This window comes from Panthera pardus, unplaced genomic scaffold (assembly GCF_024362965.1).
Source record: "Panthera pardus isolate Hobbes unplaced genomic scaffold, ASM2436296v1 HiC_scaffold_12, whole genome shotgun sequence".
Classification (NCBI taxonomy): Eukaryota; Metazoa; Chordata; class Mammalia; order Carnivora; family Felidae; genus Panthera; species Panthera pardus.
In genome coordinates this window covers 43,220,724-43,244,258 of record NW_026526677.1, presented here as the reverse complement: position 1 = coordinate 43,244,258, position 23,535 = coordinate 43,220,724, and the positions used below count along the sequence as shown (strand labels likewise).

Below are 23,535 nucleotides of genomic sequence, written 5' to 3'. Positions count from 1 at the left end.
TTCAACACAATCCAAAGAATAATTGTCAGAATCTTCCAGGTGCCCGGCACGGTGCTCAGTGGTGGGTGAGCTACAGCAGTGGAAGCAGACGCGGTGCTTGTCCTCAGAGAACTCTCAGTGAAGGACTAAAGAGAGACAGTAAATAACTGAGGAGAGAATAAAAGCCGATGTACTCATACAGAACATTTTCTATGTGTCAGGCACTGGGCTATGTGCCTGACGCATATTAAGTCAATTAATCCTTACAATAGTCCTTTGAGATAGATACTATTCTTAGCCTTGGAAGTTGGGTGACTTATCCAGGGTCACCAGCCAGCAAGCCCCAGAGCCAGAAATCAAACCCACGGAGCTTGGCTCCCAGGTCTGTGCTGTTAGCCATAGTGCTATACCAGCAGCCAACAATAGTGCCGTGAGTTCAGATGGAAAGTAGACGGGTTAAGGAAGGCTCTAGCATGTCATCCAGTCAGGAGGTCTGGAAAGACCTTCTTCATGAAGCCTGAAGGATGAGCTCATGTTATGGTCACAATGACAAGATACTGAGAGCTTCTTCGGGCAGAAACCCTTTTACGTTGACGAAAAAGTCCAGGCTGGGTGAGCCTGGGTGACTTGTCCCAGCTCACACAGCAAGAAGAGATGATTCTGATCTTAGAACCAGGCCTGCTGATTCTTAGAACCCAGTGTCCTTCCCACCAGTCTCAGCCCAAAGGCTGGAGCGGTGGCTGCTATAAGCTGTGTTCACAAGCCTCCAGGAAAGTCCACTTATAACACCCTTGGCATTCTCCAAATTGCCTTAGCATAAATAACCAACAGGTTGATGGGCGCACATCTTATAAAGCACATCCTATAAGGAACTTAGAAGCCAATTATTTTTCTGGTAATTGCATTAAAGGAATGTTTTTGTTTATTTAACTTAGAAGTTAAAACAGAATGACCTTGTCTTGAAGATTGTGAAATAACAATCAGGTTATTTGCTTATGTTTACATTTAAAATTATAGAATATTCATTCATAAAAGCAAATGCAAAATAAGGGGGATGGGGTTTACAATACTGGCTACCGATTGAGAGCCTTTAGAGAGGTGGGTCATCATTCATTCAGCTATAATGATTAACAGTTCAAAATCCACTCTCGGCTGTTACCCATATCTGGGGAGGAATAGAAGATTTGGGTGGCTTTTTGTTTTTGTTTTGTTCATTTTTTTTTGTTTTTGTTTTTCTGTTGTTTTGCTTTTTGTTTTTGTTTTTCTGAAAATAAAAAGCCACATCCTTCTTTCCAGGGAATGCAGTCGAATGAGGGGTTTTTCCACAGAGCTGGGAAAAAGTCAGGATATTTTGGAGTCAAGGTCAAGGTCCCCTGCCCCTCCCACTCACTGCGATCCTTGCAGAGGAGGGTGAGATGAGAACTCAGCTGGAAGGGAAGAAGGGGCTGACTCTACCTGGAAGCACACCTGAAGGGTACAGTGTAGGTGGGGTGAGGTTGCAAGAGCAGGATAACAAAGTAATACTATGAACAACTGATGATTAACCTTGCTGGAGGACTTACTATGGCCAGACAGGAGTCTATGCGCTTCATGCCATTAGCTCATCTAAGCAGGCTGAAACAATTGGTATCCTTGGTTTTCGGGAAAGGAAACAGACACAGGGGTTCCCTTGCTCAAGAGCATATTTTTAGAAAGCAGAGGAGCCAGAATTCAAGTGGGGTGACTCCAACATCAGTGCCCTTTGCCGGGGTGATGCCACAGCAACAGGGTCATCCAGGAATCACCAACGCTGTTGATTGAGGTTTTGAGACCCTCTCGAGGCCATCCAGAGAGCACCACTTTTATGAGCTCTGCTGGCCCTGAACTTGACACCCTCCAGTCAGTTTTGGTTTATAGCCACCTTCTTGCAAACTGTCAGCTTAATGTGGGCCCCAGAGCTTCCTTCCCTGGGGAGCCGGAGTGGGGTGGGGAGGGGAAAGAAAGAGACAGGGACAGAGAGACAGAGAGACTAGTTAATCACTTTTGAAGAAGTCAAACAGCATTATAACCAGCCTCTCACCCGAGAGATGAAAAAGCTATTGTTAGGGCATCTTGGCACCAGAAAGGAAGATTGAGATTTTCCTGAATCATTTCTCATCTTTTATTTAGGCTTCACACTTTTCCTGGGGCCTCTGGGCAGCCTTCCAGAACCCATCCCCAGACTGCCTCTGAGTTTTGGAGGTAAGCGATCTGTCCCTCCCAGGCTGGGGAAGGGGCGGGCTGAGGCTGGGACAGACCGTGCTTGGCTCGGCCCCCTGACATTGTACACGCTAATGCAATGTGAAGTAGCACGTCTAAATAGCCTGTCCAACTTTTTTGATGTTCTTGAACCCACAGATGGGATTCATTTCCACACTGTTCGCAAAACGTAAACGATACAAGGACATTAAAGAGCATTAAACTACTTGATGACATTTTGGTCACATTAATGAAAAGTGGCGTTTTTTAAACTACCAGAAAGAAAGAGAAAGAGGGTGGGGGCAGAAAGGGGAGGGATGAAGAAGCAGAGAGACAAAACAGGGAAGGGGGAGGAGGAATAGGAGAGAGATTGGTATCCATTTCAAGTGTAGGAGAAATACTGGCAGTCCCAATTGGGACTTCATTGCGTAGGACACAGGAAGCAGAAATCTTTGGTGACTAGACAGAGCTACAGAACATTCTGACGCCTGTATAGGAAGCTGGGCAGAGCTACTACTACATTAATGTCCACTTCCAGACTGACTAGTTTGGCCAACATACTACTGAGGCACAAGAGAAGGCAGGAGGAATGTCAAACTCACCTCCTGTAGGCAGCCTTCCCTGAGTGCCTCCCCAGGGTAGATTAGGTGTCTATTCTCTGGACACCTGAAGACTCTAAACTTATCCTTGTCACAGCCCACCTCACCTTGTCATTTAATCATTGATTAACTTGCTGGAAACTCCCCCTGACTATGGGCTCTTTGAGGGCATAAAACAAGTATTGGGAGCATAGGTTTGAAGGGACAAATTTGCCTGGGCTCAAATTCCAGTTAGCCCATGCATTTGTTTTATGACCTGGAGAGAGTAAATTAATTTCTCTGGGCCTCAACTATGCCATCTGTAAATTGGGGTAAGAAGAAAACCTAGCTCAGAGAGTTGCAGTGATGCCTGGATGAGGTCATGAGTAGAAAATACCCAGCACCATGCCTGGTACACATATACTCAACACATGTTGCAGATTAGCATCAACTTCATGCTCAGCACCCCAAGTACTTGGCACAGAGCAGGCACTCAGTAAATACTGTTAAAAAAAAATGAGTCTCAACAGACTGAAAGAGAAGAAAAAAACAGCCTATCAAAGGGACTAAGGAATCAGACCTGGAGCCACAGAAACTAAAAATGGGTGGCAGTGACATTTTATAACTAACTTATCAAGTCCTAGACACCTTGTTTTAAAATAAAAACTTCTAGCACCGTATTATCTCTTGTGAATGCTGGGGAAGATGTCCTGCTCCTTCCTCGGACCAACGGATCCAACGGTAGCTGGTAGCCGGTAGCCGGTGAATGGGGGAAGCGGCCCCCTCCCCTCCAACAGCCTCTGCGCCCCCTCCCCTCCCCCTCAGCCTTGGCAGGGCTTTCTCCTTCCAGCCCTGGTGGTTACATTAATTGCTAATGACAATGGCAACCTTCACTCTGTGTGGTTTCCTGCCCAGATTCTGGATCCCTTACAAGGCTCCCTTTTCTTTTTTTCCCAGATAGGAAATGCAACCCGAGACGTGTGAAGAAAAAAACAGTGTGCGTATTGTCATAGCCTCCACTCCTCGCTGCGCTCCCAGGCCGGCCGCGTGTGCTCTGGGGTGTCTGCCCCGCCACAGGGAAGAATAAACCCAGACTCAAATCATAGGAAATTCATCAAGTGTGCTTCTCAGAGCTCTGTCTTTCAAGGTCTGTTTCCCTGCCATATGATCTCTATAAACCAAATCACTGTTAGCCAGGGCACAGGACCAGAGGCGCCGGAGGCTCATGGATAATGAATGCCAAATGCATGTGACAATAGACTGATCAGGGAGCCGAATGGAAGTTTCTGAGTCGTGCTTTTATATATATATATATATACATACATACATATGTGTACTCTGCCCGCACACACACACGCGTGCACACGCACAAGTAAGCACTACAGCTCCACAGAGGCCAACCGTGATCCTTGGTGCCAGACTCGGCTTAACTCGGTTCTCTATAACTCTGTTAAATTATCAAGACAAAGAAGGATAAAATGAAACAGAAACAAAATCAGATCCCAGTTTAGCAGGGGCATACTCGCTGTAGAAGAGTCACAGACCTGACTTCGAAATTCAGAATGCCTTTCACTCAGGGGCGAGCATAGGATTCCACGCAGAGGGGCCTCACCTGAAAAATGAAAAAAAACAAGAACTCATCTGGGCACCAAGGGTAACTGGGAGGAACCACCCTCAACTGAATGGATTATTGTGCGATCTCTCGCAGCAATCGTTTGACTCTGGGGTCTGAACGACCCCTTCACTCCATAAGCAGGTTGCCAGTGTGACAAGGTAAGAGACGAGAACACGGGACAGAAACTAGCAGGCCACCAGCTAAAGGCAAAAAGGTAATTAATGTTATAGCCTTTTAGATTCTAGAAAATACTGCACTTAAAACTGCAAGTCAACTGAGCGGCTGTCGGCAACCGATAAATGCTTCCATATTCACAGGCATCAGCAATCTTCCCTCACAAAAAAAGTAATAATACATACATATTAATGGATCACATTTTGTCCTTTGGGGAGCATAATTTTTAAAAGGGCCAAGGCAGCAATAATAGTTCCTTTAAAAATTCTAAATGCTGTAATTGTTTTCTCTGAATTATGGTGCTAGGATTTAATTAGTGATGAATGTTCGGTATGGGGTTTGGACATTTTTGATGAATTCAGCCAAACAGAAAAGTAGTCTTGTCCTCACGGCTCCCTCCCCGTCCCCCGCCCCTTTCCTTCCCTAGGACCCTGAAATGTGCCTGTGCCTGAGAACACGTCCACGTAGGAATTTTCTTTTCTGCAGTTTGGCCGTAGTTAAGAAGGAGATTGTTTTAACCGCAGTTCAACGAGGAACATGAAACGTGGTCAGTGAGGTCATGCAATTCAGCACAAGTTTTGAGGTTTTCCAGTTATAAGGAGGAAAAAATAATAAAATGCAAATGGTAGGAATTTCTTCTTGGCTATGTTCTTATCACTAGAAAGAAGTTGCCCCGGTCTTGGGCCCTCAGTCTTGGGCTTCAAGGGCTTATGGACAACAGGGCTGAAGGTGTGAGGGGGTGGAGGGAGGAAGAGGAAAGAGCTTTCTTCATTCATTCAACGAATAACCATTAAGCAAAGCAGAGTCTGGGTGCAGACTCTGAGCTGGGCACTGTGCACATAGCCCTGGCAAGGGAACACTTGCCTGGGGATAAACACAATCTCTTTGTTCTTCTCCAAACCACTTCTTTGTAAAAGCAGCTGGAGAGAAGCCCAGAGCAGCGGCCATCCACACAGGCCGAATCAACGTGGCCTACACAGCAGGGGGCCCTGGGGGCCATGCCCACGCCTCTCATCCACCTTCAGGACTTCTTTCATTTGAGACCTGGAGGCTGTTCCTGAGTTCCCAGTATCCTCTATTAACATGCAAATGCCCCTGGGAAAGGTCGCACCTTGAGACCCCACCAGCTAACCTCTTGCTCACCAGTTACTTCTTAGCAAGGATTAGCAGAAATAGAACACCCAAAAAGGCTGGGGGTGGGGGGTGGGGGGAAGGTTAAGGCTTGTGGGGAAGGGAGGTAAAAGACCTCTTCCTACTGCCAATGTTTTCCTAGACAGTCAATGTGCTTTAATTTAACACACAAATCAGTATTCTTATTTCAATAATGGTTGTTCTTTTAAAACTGTAAAACAAAACAAAATTTCACTTGCATACCCATCATCCCTGCCTCGGTTATGCCATTAGTATGGCCCACTTCAAAATTTTGCCCAAGTATTAAAAATGCTGCCTCCCAACATGGCAAGCCATGGTGGTCAACAGAGGGTTTTTCCCCCCAATCTGTCTGGCACCCCATCTTGTTTGTCCCCATCATCCCCCCCTTCTCTCATTCTTTTCGGTTATCTCCTCTTATCACAACACCCTTCCTCTTCCTCACCATCCATGCTGGGGGCATCTCTCCAGAGCCCTTTAGGCCCACGGATCCAGTGGTTACAAGATTTTCAACATTCTCCTCAATAAAGCCTTTGAAATGCCATGCCGGGGAGAGTCATGGTTAAGAGCATAGGTTAAGAATCAAAACCAGCCAGAAAGACGTGGGTTCAAACCCTTGTTCTGCCACTCTAGATACTGGATGCAAGTGACTTATACTCTCTAATCATTAGTTTCTTCACTGTTTATCTTTTGAGATGAATAAATAAATAAATAAATAAATAAATAAATAAATAGTGCCTAGCATAGTGCCAAGCCCACAGTTAAGTACTCAATAAATATTTGCATTTGCCACTGGTATAATATATCTGATGTATTATATATTTTATCTTAGAGTCCCATTTCCCATGAGGTGGGATTCCAAATAACATTCAGGTAGTTTTAAGAAAATGGGGGCACCTTGGTGGCTTACTCAGTTAAGCAGCCAACTCTTGATATCGGCTCAGGTTGTGATCTCGTGGTGGTGAGATCCAGCCCCGCGTCAGGCTCTAGGACATAGAGCCTATGTGGGATTCTCTCTTTGTCTCTCTCTCTCTCTCTCTCCTTCTCTCCCCTGCTCACATGCATGCTCTTTCTCTCTAAATAAATAAAAAACATCTTAAAACATGAACCATAATATATATACCATTGAGTGTAGCCCTCAAAAGTTGTTCTCTTAGGGAAATGTTTACTTATTTCAGCCTTGCTGTCATTGATCTTAGTTGTTATTCATTTACTCCTTTATCTATTCAACAAATATTTATGTGCCCCTAGATCCAGAGATGGGCCCATTTGATCTTTGGCTTCCAGGAGCTCACATCTAGTGGGTCAATGCAGAGTAAGCAATAGCAGGTGCCCACAAAGAGCTATGAAAAAATGGTGAGTAGAGAACCAGCTGCCTAAGGTAGTTGAAGATATCCAGAGAGGCATTCGAGCTGAGTGTTAATTAAAGGAGAATAATAGTTGTTGCAATTTACTAACACTCTTCTAGGTACCAGTCACCGAGCTAGGGGCTTAAGTATTTGCATGTATGGCATATAATAATCATGCAAAGTAGATATTATTCTTATTTTGAAGATGAGAATCCTGAGTCTCAAGAAGGTTAAGAAGTGTGCCCATAATCTTACAACCAGTATAGGATAACTGAAATTTCAAACCAAGTCATTGAGGTTCTCAAAGCCCATGCTTTTCCTTGCAACCTACTGGGCCAATTCAAAAGTCACTCAGGCCACAAAAAGGGAAGAAACAGTCTTGTTACTATAAGCACACCCTCAGTATTTGCTTTTTATTATGCGATATTTTATATATACAAAACAATTTGCTAATGCATGTAAGTTTATTACCTAGAAATGTATATTTTAGAAAATATTAGAAAACATAGATATTATATATATATATATATATACACACACATATATACATATATATACATGTATATGTGTGTGTATATATGTGTGTGTGTGTGTGTGTGTATATAATTAGATAGATAGTTTACTAGGGATTCTTAGAGGAAGAGGGTTATATCTATACACAAGTACAATATTTTGATACATACTTATAAGTTCCTTTTTCCACTTAACAGCAGATCAAAAACATGTTTCGATGCCAGTTAATATACATGTATACCATCTTCATTAATCACTGTTAAATGCTCTTTGAATGGATAGACCCCCTCATTTATTTAACCTATTCTCTCTTCAGACAGTTAGCTTAATTTCACCTTTTAAAATTATCGTGAATGACATTGTGATGACTATCTTTCACACAAATGTCTCTGTGTATATGTCAGTCATTCTCTTAAGATAAATTTCTGGGAGGAGAATTGCTGAGTCAAATGTTTAAGGTCTTTGATGTATGTTGCACGATTGTATTTCATCATGTGTGAGTTTATGCTTCCACTAACAATTTGTTAAAGCAACTTGACATTTCTTTAAAGTTAAATTTATTTTGGGGGAGAGAGAGAGAGAGAGAGAGAGAGAGAGAGAGAGAGAGAGAGAGAGAGAGAATGAGCTGGGGAGGGTCAGAGAGAGAGGGAGAGAGAGAGAATCCCAAGTAGGTTCTGCACTATCAACGCAGACCCCAATGCAGGGCTCAAACTCATGAACTGTGAGATCATGACCTGAGCTGAGATCAAGAGTCAGATACTCAACCAGCCGATCCACCCAGGTGCCCCGACCTGATTTTTTTTTTTGACATTGCTATGTTTTCCATTTTATCTTGCTGATTTTATAAGAGTTCTTTGTGTGTCAAGGCTAGGAACCTTTGTCTTTTGTATATTTTGTGGTATATTTGCTATACAGAAATATTTAATTTTTATACAGTTAAATCTACAAATTTGTTCATGGTTTTGGTTGTTGGTGCAATATTTAGGACAGCCTTTCCTAATCATGAACTTAAATTTTCTCTTAGATATTTTGTGGACTTACTTTTTACATCTTATTTTTTAATCTAGCCAGAATTTAATGTGGTATAGGATAGGAGGAAAGAATCCAAATCAGTATGTTTCTGGGTGCCACATTCTGCCCAACCTCCACATAGGGAATACTACTTCTACTGTATACCGAATAATAGTGTGGAGGGGTTTTCTGTCCTTTCCCACTCATCTGTCTATTTTCATCCGCAGGACCATATGCTGTTTTAATTAATACTGCCTTATAGTATATTGCATGCCTGGCAGTGCTGGTCTGTTCTCATCATTTTTCTTTTTCAAAGCTATTTATATGAATCTTTTTTCTGGTTTTCTTTCTTTCAAAAGTGAGAGTATGGGGTGAGGGATAACTTCTAAAAGTGTGGCAGTCATATGCATGATAAAGTGTGTGTGTTTTTAAAAGATCAGTCTCACAACTTTATAGCTACACTTGGTTCATTTCCACACCAAATAGGGTTATTCTGGTGCTTAAAGTCAAGCATGCTCGATCTGTCACTAGACTTATTATATCCTGTTTGCCAAGAACCTTGGTGAGAGGTTTTCCTCATTCTGTCTGCATGAAAAGGCAATATAGGGTAGTGGTTGAGAGCACAGGATGTAGCTGTGTGACGTTGGGAAGGGATCTAACCTCTCTGAGCCTCCATGTCCACACTCACAACAGAGGGGTGACAATGCACTAACTCATAACCTGCAAACTGCATGTGGAAGGCTCTCAGAAGAGTGGCTGGCATGGAGTAAATACTCTGAAAGTTAACTAGTGCCATCATGTCCCCATGGTCTCATCATTCCAGCAGTTTGCTGATATGTCTTAACTTGGAAGAGGGACACCGAAAGGAAGCCATTAAATTAGGAAACACAAGTTACATAAAATAAAATTTCACAAGCCTTTGCAAATGTTTATAGGGATGAGTAGTTGTCATTAAGTCTTTATTCCTCGTGGTGTCCAGGGTGCTGGTATTTAAAGCAAGCTGTGGCCTGGCCAGAGAGGGGGCCACGTGCTGTCAGAGGGTGGCTTACCACACGAGGACCCTGAACCAGCCAGATCATCTGAACCCACTGCAGATTCTACTTCGGGCCTTTGTCTTGGCCTTTGTCAATGCTGTCAGCTCCGGACTCACTTCTGACTTCCCTTACTGCTCTCCCTCCCCATTCTGTTGAGAGCAGATCTCCTCGCCTGCCAGCAGAGAATCTGAGCCTGGGGATGAGCCTGAGAGCTCTGAAGTCAGACATTGGATCAAAATCCCAGCTCTACTACAAACCACTGCAGTATTAGAACTGGGGTTTTTCTTCAGCTGAAAAATAGGGATGTTATACCTTTCCTGCCAGGTTACCATGGGGATTAGGCGACAATAACACATATAAGAGCATTTTATGGAGTGACAGGCATAGAATAGGTGCTCAATAAAGGTTACTGCATCAATAAAAAATGTTGGATTCTAAGTAGCAGAAAACCCAATTCAAACTGGCTTAAACAATAAAGGACAATTATTGGCTTACATAATTGGAGACTGAAGATCAAGTTGGGCTTCAGGAACAGTTTGATTCAGTAGCGTGTACCATCAAGGATTTTTTCATTGTTCATTATTTTCTCTCCCTTCACCCTGCCCTTCCCAGAATCAGACTCATCTTAAGGTTGTCTCCCTCTTATGGTCCCCCAAATGGCTGCAAGTATCCAGAGAGAAAAAAACAGGGTTACCCCCAGAAATTTCCCCAGATGCCTGAGGAAGAGCTCTGCTGGGAACCCCCAGCAAACTTCTCTTCTTGTAGCTCTGTAGTCAGAATGGGGTCACAGTCCTGTCCCCGAAGAAATAACTATGGCCAGAAGACGAGATTGAGCACACCAGCTTCGGTCTGGGCCACAGGCCCTATGTACAGAGTCACCTCTTTGCTGTTGCTAGAACTGTGTAGAGGCAGGGTGCAAACTGGACCAAACACCAGAGTAATTACCAGGAGAAGGGGCAATGGATTTGGAGGAACTACTGCAGTGCCCACCCCTCATGTAGAGCACAGATGAGTAGGTAGGCAGGTTTCCACTGAAACTTGAGACCAGGAAAACAGCAATAATAATAATAACAATAACAATAATAATGTACATAGTTTCTCTTTACAGTTAGTAGTAAAAATAGCATTTTCAAAGTACAAAAGTATTCTTGTTCCACAGCACTGGAGTAGTAGATGTTTGGATGTGTGCCGAAAGCCAACGATCAAGTCATAGGCACAATTGGTATTTTCTTTTAGACTCACTCAATGCCTGGGACCTTTCTCTTTAGGCGGCTCCCTTTCTCTCTGCCTCTTTCTGCTTCCCCTTCCTCCTCTGTTTACACTTTATTACCCTCAAGTACCTGGGGAGAAACCTACAAGAGGAGGGACAGTGTGGGCTCAAGGCCCGAGTGAGCCCTGGTTCCTTCTCAGCCCATGCCTGCTGCTGAGTAAAGCCTGGTCTCCCAAAGGGTTCAATGGCAGAGCCCAAATGGCCCCTTCATGCCTCCAGGTTGCTAAGCAACAAACACTTCAACTTTGGAAATCTTTATCCACACCGGATATATTATCCTGGCAAATTGGACTTTCAGATCTGGCAGCAATGGAAAGAGTAACTTCTTTTTTTTTTTTTTTTTTTTTTTTAAATAGAGACAATTTAGATGATTTCAAAGACATCTGGTCTCTTTTTCCAGCGATGTAGGACTCTTCTCTTTCACTAAGCACATTGGATCCAAACACTTCACGTGTACAAAAACACAAGGTCCCTGAAGAAACAAGTGTCTCAGTGGCAAAAGTGGACTCATAAAAAAGTACTGCCAGTTGGAAAGGCCTGGAACCCTCTAGGGCAACAGCACCAGGGTGCATGTCCTTTTCTCTTCCCTCTAGTTGAAGCTTCCTTTAACTTGGTTTCCCCCAAGGACTCTTTCTTCTATCTCTTATTCTATTGGTTGCTGACTCCCTTCCTGTCTTCTTTTTGTCTTTATCTTTCTCCCCCTTTTCCTCATTCCCACCTTTGTCTCTGCAAACTTCTACCCAGCCTTCTGTCTTCCTTTCCATCCTTCCTTCTCCCAAGTCCAGATGACACAAGGACAAAAGGCACCTGAATGGCTTATGGCCAGGGGCTCTTCAACTTCCTGCCCCACCACCTTGCTGGGGCGTAGAGTGGATCATTCCCCTTTCCTTCCTAAATCATAGTTGGGGTAATCTCAGGGCAGAATCTCTTGGCCCTAAGTCCTTCAAAAATTTTTTTTCAAGACAAACCCAAACACCAAAATACCTTCTCCACCTGTTTGCTAATATCTAGAATTCTTCCAACAGAGAACATTACATTCCACAATTAAAGACCAAATTTCAGACATAAATAATAAACAACTCACATCTGGGCAGCTCTTAACAGTTTTCCAAACATGTCCAGCTGTTTTCAACCAATTCCCTCATTTGACCCCCACGATAATCTTGAAATTGAAGCATTATTTTACTCTTACCTCCATTTAAAAATGAGGAAACTGAGGCTCGAAGATGTTAAGTAACTTTCCAAAAGTTGCTCTAGCCCAGTTCTGTCTGCTGCTAACATCCGTATTCCACCTCACTTCTCTGAGAGGGAACCATCATAAATAAGCTGACATGAGGAGGAATCTTCCTCTAATTTCTTCAGACCCAAGATGTACTCCCCCTTCCCCAATTCCTAGCTCCCAGAGATCTTTCATTTGTGGTATTGCTGTGGAACCTGTCGGTGGGGTATGCTGCCACCAGATGGCAGATGATACTCTGGTTTAACGTAAGCTCCAGAGTTTTACCATAACTATGAGACTCAAGTGTTTCTCTATGTTTTACCATTTTATAATCAAAATTATGGTTCACTAAAGAATAGGTTAAGCATAGCAGTATCCACATGTATGTAGAGGATACACAAATGACATATACTTAGAGGAATAAGTATGCAGGCTGATGATATGTCTATTAAAATGCTCATTGGTTGTTAACAAGCACAACTCAGTCTAATTCTGCCCACAAAGTCACAGCCTACTTCAAGTTTCCAAGATGTTGGCCATGGCACTCTAGGGTCACTGCCTTCCCATCCTGGCCATTCATTCTCCAAACACTAGCACAATAGAAGTCAGAATGGTTCTCAAACCTAAGAGTACCTCTGAATCACTGGGAGGACTAGTTCAAGCACAAATGTCCAGGTCTCCATTCCGGAGTTTCTGATGCACTAGGTGTGGAGCCAGAGCTGTGAATTTACATTTCTTTTCTTTTTCTAATGTTTTATTTATTTTTGAGACAGAGCATGAGTGGGGGAGGGGCAGAGAGAGAGGGAGACACAGAATCCAAAGCAGGCTCCAGGCTCTGAGCTGTCAGCACAGAGCCTGATGCGGGGCTTGAACTCACAGACTGTGAGATCATGACCTGAGCCGAAGTCGGACGCCCAACCGACTAAGCTACCCAGGTGCCCCAACTTCTTTTTTTTTTAATGTTTATTTTATTTCTGAGACAGAGAGAAACAGAGCATGAGTGGGGGAGGGGCAGAGAGAGAGGGAGACACAGAATCCGAAGCAGGCTCCAGGCTCTGAGCTGTCAGCACACAGCCTGACATGGAGCTTGAACTTGTCAACTGCGAAATCACGATCTGAGCCAAAGTCGGACGCTCAACCGACTGAGCCACCCAGGCGCCCCTGTGAATTCACATTTCTAACAAATTCCCAAGTGATGCTGATGCCACTAGTCTGGGGACCACATTTTGGGAGCCACTGGACTGTGGCAAGCCACCCTGTCTGGCTCTCATGCTTCCCTCCTTTCCCCTCACCTCTTGCCAGCATCCTGGAGGAAGGAGTGTGAGCCCCAAGGCCTCCCAGCCACAGCCTGGGGTCTCATTGTGAGCGATTAATCACAGGCCTTACGTGCTGTTCCTGACACCAAACATTGTGCCACTTTCGATCATATTTTCGCTGCTAAGTGCTGCCTTCTGATCAGATATTCTGTGGTATCGATGCCTGTCAGAAGTCTGTGTCCTTTGTGTCTCACTATTATAATGATAGAAAATGCTAGCATTTATGAAAGCTGCCCACACTGAGGGAAGTGTTGATTCATTGCCTCATCTAATCCTCACAACGATTCTATGAGAAAGATACCATCATTACCACCCTTGTGCAGATGGGAAGGCAGAGGAGCCAGATTATAAAACCACGAAGCTACAGAGCCTGGACTAAATGCCAGCTTCCCTTCAGAACATAAGCTCTCTCAGCCACTGTAGATACTGATTCCAAGTTTTCAATTTGGATACTAAAAGTTGGATTCTGGCTCCCTCAAGTCAGTTTCTTCTGGTTCCTACAGCTTCTAGTTGTAGCATTAGCCTCACTGGTCCATGTCCCAGCCCACCAGCCAGTCAGGATGCCCCTCAGAGTCTCCTGTCGAAATTCACTGCCTCAGTCCACCATACCGCCATACTGGATGCAGGGGAAACAGTCAGAAGTGCAGGCCCTAAGTGTCTTCCAGAGAGTCTTAGGCAACAAACATAGATTCAAATGTATTCCCCAGGCGGTACTTTCTAAGGCAGGGATGTGGAATCAGACACTTTATAATGAGCTTCTACAAATGTTATGTTGGTGAGTTGAAACAGCATCATAAGAACTTCTCACTTATTTATGAAAGAGCTATGCAAACATTGTGAAAGAAGAAAGTGAGGTGGAGGAGGGTGGGAGGGAGAAAGGAGGGAGGGAGAAAGGGGAGGAGCAAGGGACGGAGGGAGGAAACAAGGGAAGAAGGGGGCTAGGAGGAAGGGAGAGAGAGAAGGAGGGGGAGGAGGGAAGGAGGAAAGAAAGGAAGGAGAAAGGGAAGGAGAGAAGGAGGGAGACAGGAAGGAAGGGAGGAAAGAGGAGGGGAGAGAGATAAAGAAGCAACCTAGGAGAAAACATAACAAAAGAACAACAGGAAATCTTCATAGCCTTTCAGGTTATAGAACATCTTAGTAAGAGTATAAATTCAGGAACAGAAGCTCTGAGAGACAAGATAATGAGGTTGAAGACAAATTAGGAGATGGAGGATCTAGAGAAACAAACTGAGGACACAAACCACATCACTACAGAACTAATATAAAAATGAGAGCAAGTGGGGCATCAGGGAGGCTCAGTCGGTTGGATGTCTGACTTTGGCTCAGGTCATGATCTCACCGTTCGTGAGTTCGAGCCCCGCGTCGGGCTCTGTGCTGACAGCTCAGAGCCTGGAGCCTGCTTCGGATTCTGTGTCTCCCTCTCTCTGCCCCTACCCCGCTTGTGCTTTGTCTCTGTCTCTCTCTCTCAAAAATAAATAAATGTAAAAAAAAATTAGAGCAAGTAACAGGTATATTTCACTAAAAATGAATTAGATGGATAGGAGCTTGAGATAATCACAGTAAATGTAGATTAAAACAACGGTATTAAAAACAAGTACAGGGAAACTAATAGATTTTTTTAAAGCCTAGTAAATAAAAAGAATAAGTTTCCAAACCCAAAGGTAAAATTTTTTAAATTATCTAAATAAATTAAAAACTTGCAAAAGCAAATTGAAAGATACACCACGTTCCAGGAAAATTTAATACAGACAACTCAAAATAGAGGTATGTAAGTTTTAAAAAAATGACACTTCAAACATTTAATCAGCAAAAGCAAATCATTTCAAGGGGTTAAAATCAAGCTGGCCTCAGCTTTCTCCACAGCAACATTTAAGGCCAAAAGACAGTGTTCACAATAAGAGAGAGAAAATGTACCCCAGGTGTTACAACCGCACAAGAGTGTTGTTAAATATAAAAAGCAATAGACTTTCTCGAAGCTGAGAAATCAGTAATATGGCCCCCTTCTTGAACAAAACTATGTGACAGTGACATTCAGGCAATTAAGAAATAAAGAAAAAAATAACTTAGGGACAGAAACATCATGAAGGTGCACTAGTGGTAAGCAGTAGGTCTAGTTAATATTTATAGTGGTAATAAACACTATCTTCAATGAAGCTCGCCCTAACTGCCTTATTTACTATGGCAATATGTGCCCACTCCACTCTACTCCAGTATTCTGCACCTCCCTTTGTCTGCTTTACTTATTGCTTTTGTTCTATAGCATGTATGATTTCCTAATACACCGTATGTTTTACTCTTTTGCGGTTTAGCTGCCCCTACCCCACTTACCCTACCTACAAGGTAAGTCATGGGAGCTGGAATTGAACGGTTGCATGAAATACGGGAACTATTCTAGTTAGAGAGCAGACAGAGCTGTAAGTCTGAACAATGTACAAATAATCATATAACTAACAAAATCCAAATTTTGTGGAGAGGGGAGCTGAGAACGTGTGAGGGTGTTAATGTCTTTATCTTCCACAGCCCAAACGTTATTGCTATTAACATTGAAACATGGTTTCAGAAGACATGATGACTGCCATCTCTTGATGCTTTCTATAATCACTTCCATCGACCTTGAAAGGATTTTTCATGAAATACTACCCTATGGTAAAGAAGCATGTATTCAATAATCTACAGTTTTCTTTGGTATATTTTCTTCTGTTAAATTCCAGGAAAGTTAAAGGGAATACTTCATATTTTACAATAGTATTTAGAGTTATGATTTCATTTTTATTAAAGTTTTTTTAGATATTTATTTTTCTATCTATGTATACAAATACAAAGACAACAGTGATGATGTTTGCTTATTCTCAATATGTTAAGAGTATTATTATTTAGGTTATTTTACTATTTTCATTTCTAAACTTTTCTCTATTTAAATTTTTTTTAAGTTTATTAATTTATTTTGAGAGAGAGAGAAAGACAGCAGGGGAGGGGCAGAAAGAGAGAGGGAGAGAAAGAATCCCAAGCAGGTGCTGCGCTGTCAGCACAAAGCTCAATGTGGGGCTCGATCTCACGAACTGTGAGATCATGACCTCATTGGAAACCAAGAGTCAGATCCTTGACCAACTGAGGCACCCAGGCGCCCCCTAAACTTTTCTCTATTATATTAATTGTTTATAAGGAGCATGAACATATTTTTCTTTTTTCTTTTTTCAAATACAATTGAATGACTTCCCTTTGTTTTAAAAAAGTAAGAGAAAAACTAGAAGCACATATGTCATGGAGATAGACACAGAAATACAGAGACAGATAGAGACACATCAGATAGAGATACAGGTATAGATGTTTAGCACCCGTGGTGGAAATAACAGAACTCAAGCCTTAACCTTGAGTTAACATACCTTTCTTTCTGTCTACCAGAACTCCCCTGTGGACTTGCCAGATGGAAGGAAGGAAATTAAAGCTGACTGGAGAACCCACTAGGTGCTTTGCCATAAACTTTTGGTTAAGTCTGTAGGGTAGGAATAGTCTCATCATTTTAGAGAAAATGAAGAACTTGAAGTTCACATAGGTTGTGACTTGCCTGATGTTGTCTAGTAGGAGGGATGGCAATAATAATGGCAAGAACCGCACACTGAGTACATACAGTCAGGCTCCATACTCAGCATATCTGCGAAGAATCCCTTTTAACCCTCACAACAGCCTGTGGCGCTAGCAATTTTTACTCTTATTTTTGAAACATAATTCAGAGCAAATTGTATGGCCAAACGTCACACAGCTAGAAGGCAGCAGTGTCAGGAATGGAGCTCAGGTCTGTTCCACACCCACACCCACGCTATTTCCTCTGCACCGTGGTCCTTGTAGGCTGAAAGAGGAGCGGCCTGTGCTGGTCACTGGGATCTAACAGAGAGTCAGGCTCCCGCTGGGGGGCTCTGCCACCAGCCAGTCATGAATCCCCTTGTCCCCTCCTGGGTGTCCTTGCTGAGCTGAACAGGCAAAAAGGAGCACCGGTGATTTCCTGAGATGGAAATCCAAGTCCAGTCTGGGAGCTCAGGCCCCATCTCAGCAGGCCATTCTTGGATGGCTCAGACACAATAAACACTCAGTCAGGACACAGTACTGGGTTATGGTCCGTGGGAATGCAGACAATGGCTATTTCAAATGAGTGTCAGGAGATCTGGATTCCAAGTCCACTTCTACCATTCCTTTGTGGTTTGACCCTGGGGTAATCACTTGATGTCTCTGAGCCTCATTTGTCCCATCACTACAATGAAAGGGTTTCGCTACTGGACAATTCCCAAAGTCTCCAGCTCAATACTTCTCTAATTTAGTCAGAGAATAACGTCCTCTCTTTGGAAGGGTCTGGGTGTTTGGCAGCAAGCTTCCCTTTGAAAGAGCAAAATGGCAGCCAGGGAGCCAAGCCAGCAAGGGGCAGGAGAGCCTAGATTATCCCCAGATGGGAAAAGAGTAACTTTAAGGAAACAAGTCTTTGAGGCTATAGGAAGGGTCTCTGTTGTAGGCCTTTGCTTTCTCCCCAGGTGGGTCTTGGCAGCTGGACCACAGGCCTTTATGAGATTATCTGTTAATCATGGCCTGGGCATGAGCACTCAAGAGGTGTCACATGCAGAATGAGATGCTTTTTTATGATGCAGTAAAAGAGAGGAAATCGCCTTGGCCTCTTGCCTCGTCTTGCATTCAGTAAAGAAGCAGGCAGGCTGAGCCAGCCTCCCATGGGTGAGGGCCCTGAGAGCTCAGAATTTCCACCCAAGGGCTGCCATTTCATTAGAGTGCTACAGGGAGGGGCTGCGGCAGGGGGGAAAGAGAGATAGCCCCCACCCCCCGACTCTCACCCCACTCCAGACGTTTAGGAGAGGCTGGGGATTGCTAAAATCCACCGACAATGAAAGTTTAGAAGAGCTAGGGTCACACACACTACATTAGTAACATTATATACTCATAACCACAGAGTAAATCACTGGCCCCACTTGGGACAGGAATTTCTCTCCAAATGCTATTATGGCAACAATCTATTATATTTTCTCTGAAAAGTAGATTGTGCCCAGAACTACTGTTCCTCCCAATGACCACTCCCACTCACTGTCAGGGTAACTAGTGATGATTTTTACCCCAAAGATAAAACAGAGGATTCAACCACCAGGGCCATGGAAGCATCATAAGAATTAAAGCAATCGAGTTAACAGTGATCTGGTAATTTTACCTGTATTAACTTATTTAATCCTTATAATAATGCAGATTCAACCCAACAAAAATTAAGTTGATAATATCATCCCCCCTCATTTTATAGATGAGAACACCAAGTCCCAGAGATGCTAAGCAACATGCCCAAGGTCACACAGCTAGTTGGTGACAGCGCCAGGATGACCTCTCTGTGTGCACCTTTACTGCTCCCATATCTGCTTGTCATAATTTACCGTTCATTCTAAGTATAGGTCTCCGGGTCCTCCCTCCTTCAAGAATGGTCTTTAATCTTAACACCTGTAGTGGAAGCCATTCTCTCTCTCCCTCAAGATGTTAGGAAGAAACCTTCTGCTCTTTGCTTCACCCTCTCCTAAGCTCCCTGCCAGGGGACTGGCAGTTTGGGTGAGAATGTTGACTTCCACTGGTCCATCCCTTTGTAACAGGAAGTGATGGGGGCTTCACTGGTTAGGACTCTGTATGGTTATTGTTTTCCTCATACTGCAGAGGAGGAATCTGAGGCTCAGAGGATGCAGACATCGTGTCCATGGTACCCACGTCAGAAACCGTTAAAGTAGCCAGCAGACACGAAATCAGACTTCTCGCCACCAAACTCCGCCTAGAAGACATGAACCACAACCCGCAGGCCTCCTGAGAACCTGGTGAGTCCCGCCCATCCCAGTACCTTCATTGGGAGGAGAGAGCAGAGGAGGTGAAGGTGACAGGGTGGCCTTCAGGACTCTGACCCTGAGGTGGGGGCAGGGGCTCTCTCTTCCCTGAGACCGGCACTTCCAGACCTAGAGTTCCACAGTCCACAGGTTATTCACCTGTGGTGACTAACTCAGGTGACTCCTGTCTATCCATTGGTGTCAAGGACCAAGAGCCTGTGATCCAAAGTGGGTCATCTTGAAGCCATGGTTTATATCTTTGCCAGAGAAGCTCAAATACAGCTGCTGCAGATTCCCATTCTGCTGGGGCGCCTGAGTGGCTCAGTCAGTTAAGCATCCAACTCTTGATTTTGACTTGTCTCATGGTTCCTGGGTTCGAGTTCTGTGCCGTCAGCAGGGCTGACAGAATCCTGCTTGGGATTCTCTCTCCCTCTCTCTCTGCCCTTCCCCCATTCCCTCTCTCTGTCTCTTTCTCTCAAAAATAAATAAACTTAAAAAAATTCCCATTCTGCTAGTGCTTTTGTGCAAAAGTCAATCTGTTTCCTGGGGCTAGAGGTGGCAAGGCACAGAGTTTGATTTTGGAGAAGGAGAATCAAGAATTAAGACTAAAGAAAGATACTTTCAGGCAGTATAGAAAAGGCGGGAAGTGTGGCACTTTTGCTTAGACCCTGCAAGGCACATTTCTCCCTGGATTAGTTATGTCACCACGGTCTCCTCCTACATCTGTCCTGGCCTCTGTGCCAGCTTCCTCCTAGCCCATTGTCCACACTCTTTTCTCCAGCCTTGTTAAACTTCGCTTTCAAGGCTGCTGCTTCTTCTCCTTCTCCCCCTCCTCCCCCTCCTCCGCCTGTCCCTCCTCCCCCTCCCACTCCTCCTCCTCCTTTCCTTCTCCTCCTTCTTTTTTTCTCCTCCTCCTCCTCTTCCTCCTTCTTTTCTGGTCACCTTTCTCATTGCCTGAAATACCTACCCTTCCTTCTCTTCAGCTGGTTATTTCTTATTTGTCTTCCGAAGGCCAGGTAGGCACAGCCATCACCTCCTCCAGGAAGCCTTCCGTGATCCATACTGTTGTCTTTGTTCCCAAGGCACTCAATGCCCATTCAGACAGCACTCCTATGCTGTACTGCCATTCTATCTATACTGATTCACAAAAAGAAATCTTTAAAAAAATTTTTTAACGTTTTTATTTTTGAGACAGAGAGAGACAGAGCATGAGCAGGGGAGGGTCAGAGAGAGAGGGAGACACAGAATCCGAAACAGGCTCCAGGCTCTGAGCTGTCAGCCCAGAGCCCGATGCGGGGCTCAAACTCACGGACGAGATCATGACCTGAGCCGAAGTCGGATGCCCAACCGACTGAGCCACCCAGGCGCCCCTGATTCACAAAAAGAAATCTTAAGATGGGTTGTTAAGAGCATGGAATCTACAACTTGACATGTGTAAGCCAAGTCAACCAGAGGGGACACTTTTTCAAAATTTCATAGGCCCCAATATTTCAAGAACTCCTCTAATCTCCATCCAATTCTATTCCTCCCATTACCATCATGACCTAAGGGAGAGGGAAAGAGGTGTTATCATTAACACTAATGCTGTACCTGCTTTTAATGTTCTACATAGGTTGGCTTCCTTATCACCTCATGTCATGCATCAAACATCCTGAATTACCTAAAACTTTATATCTATACGCATATACATATACCACTACAACAGCCTGGCACTGGCCAATCAGAACTGATGCTGGCCTGTCAAGCAAGGTCCTGGGCTCCTGGTATGACAGACATTTCCTTTTTTCTTGCTGATTCGTGGGAGGTGCAGGTCCAGGGGGAGGTCACAGTGTCAGGTGCAGGGGGTGGTTGGGGAGGAGTCTGGTCCATGTGACAGTTGCTATTTACTAACCAGTACAGAAATATTCTAATATTTTAACCGCAGTTAATCAGAAATGACAGCCTTGCAGATATTATAGATCAGAAAGGGATTTAAACACTCATCTGATCTCACCATTATTTACTGAGGCTCTAACTGATCCCAAGCTATGGTGCCCACAGACTATTAGGATCTATGACGTTTCCAAACTGTTTCAGATTTTTCTTTAAGGAGACAATGTCAGAGAAGTGGGGGAGTAGATTTTCCTCTATTTTTGTTTGTCTATTGGACTTTCTTCTTTCTTTATTTTGAGAGAGAGAGAGAGAGAGAGCGCACAAGTGGGGGAGGAGTAGAGAGAGGAAAGACAGAGAATCCCAAGCAGGCTCCGTGCGTCTGCACAGAGCCAACAACAATGCAGAGCTCGATCCCATGATTGTGAGATCATGACCTGAGCTAAAACCAAGAGTTGGAAGCTTAACCAACTGAGCCACCAAGGAGCCCCTGGACTTTCTTCTTTCCTCGTATGTTCTCTTTTTCTTGGAGGATGGACTTTGAATTCCCAAGATTACTCTGATTATGTTATTTCCACTCATGATAATTGTGTGTTCCAAAAATACCCATGCTTTTCAGTTACTTTTAAATTAAAGAATACATGTACACATTCTTATTGTAAAAGCTAAGACTACACAGATAAAAAGAAGCCCCCTTTAGCCATCCTTCCTCCTGCCCAACTCTTCTCCCACCCCCAAGGTAACCACTTTGATCTGTGTCCTTCCATAGTCTCAATAGGGATCTAGACACACATGTGTGCATATAGAAAAATAATGGTTTTGCTGTATTGTGTGCTTTTGTTTTGTTTTTACCTGGCATTACACTAACTATTCTGCAATTTGTTTTGTTTACTTAAAAATATGTTTTGAAGATCTTTCACCTACCTCACTCTTGTCATCTCTGGCTTGAATCCCATGGATTAGATGTCTCATAATTTACTTAACCATCCTCCAGATGGGCATGCCTGTGGGTTCATTTTTCACTATCACAGACACCATTTCCACAAGCATTCTTGAACATAGGGCTTTGCATACTTGTATTTTTTTTGTTTGGTTTGGTTTGGTTTTGTTTGCAGTAGAGTCTTATAAGTTCCCTTTTTGGGTAAAGAGCTATGCACATCTTCACGTTTTATATTGATATTCTCTTCTACCAGGACTGCATAATAGTACCTGTTTCCCCAAACCCTTACCAAAACTAGATGTCATCATTATTTAATTTTCCTTAATGTGACGGATAAAGCATGATTCCTCTTTATTATTTTAATTTGCATTTCCTCATGATTAGTGAAGCTGAGCATCTTTTCATGAGTTTAGAGGTCATTTCTCTGTCTATGGACTACCCACTTGTATCCTGTGGTAGGCAGACGTGGCCCCCAGTGGTCCTCATCCCTTGGTATTCATGCCTTTATATAATCTCCTTCCCTTAATGTCCCAGTGACTTGTTTCTAATGAATAGAAACGACAAAGATGATAGTCTGTCATTTCCAATGTTAGGTTACAGAAGACAGTGACTAACATCTTGTTAGCATTCTCTCTCTCTTTTCCTGGCTCTTCCTCAGTCTGACGAAATAAGATGTCACGTATTTAGCTGTCTTGTGGAGAAGCCCACATGGCCAACAGCCAATAGCCAATGAGGAACAGAATCTCATCAACGATCATGTGAATGAGCTTGGAAACGGTTCCTTCCCCAGTCGAGCTTAAGATGACTACAGCCCCAGCCAGCACCTTCACTGCAGCCTGGGAGAGATCTTGAGCAAGGAGCCCCAGCGAAGCCATGGCTGCATGCCTGACCTACCCAAGCAGTGATAAAATAAATGTTTTAAGCCACTAAATTGGGGGGATAATTCGTTATGTGGCAATAGATCACTAATGTATATCCTTTGCCCATGTTTTTTTAAATTTTTTGATTTGTAGACATTCTATACAATGCAGTTGAAAAGTCCTTTGTGTGTGATACATCTCACAACTATTTTCTACTAATCTTTTGCTTACTATTAATTTTGCTTACTTGTGTATTTTATTATACAGACTTCAAAGTTTTGATGTCTTCAAATCATTTATTTGAATTTCATTTGAAAGATTTCATGCACATCTTTTCTTCTATGGCTTTTAAATTTCAAGTCTTGTTTAAAAAGGTCTTTGCTCCCTCAGAGTCGTAAACATGTATTTGTTTATTTCTTTCTCCTAACCTCCAATGTAAGTTCCATGAGGGCAGGGGCTCTGAGCCTTGCTCCTCTCCGGATCCACAGTCCCTCAGTATAGTGCCTCGCAAGGAGCTGGCATTCAGGAAGGCTTGAAGGCCTTCCATGCAGACACACTGTGCAAGTCTGTATTCCCTTTTCTTAGTAAATTCTCCC

The 23,535-nt window shown here is 43.6% G+C and overlaps 1 long non-coding RNA gene across 1 annotated transcript; it reads left to right on the top strand.

The window, feature by feature from the left end:
- Window positions 1-6,986: 6,986 nt before the first annotated feature.
- Window positions 6,987-23,311, top strand: LOC109271184 (uncharacterized). Its single transcript, XR_002081866.2, has 4 exons — window positions 6,987-7,068; window positions 15,734-15,764; window positions 19,110-19,264; window positions 22,738-23,311. It is a non-coding gene; the product is annotated as an uncharacterized LOC109271184 (long non-coding RNA).
- Window positions 23,312-23,535: the final 224 nt, after the last annotated feature.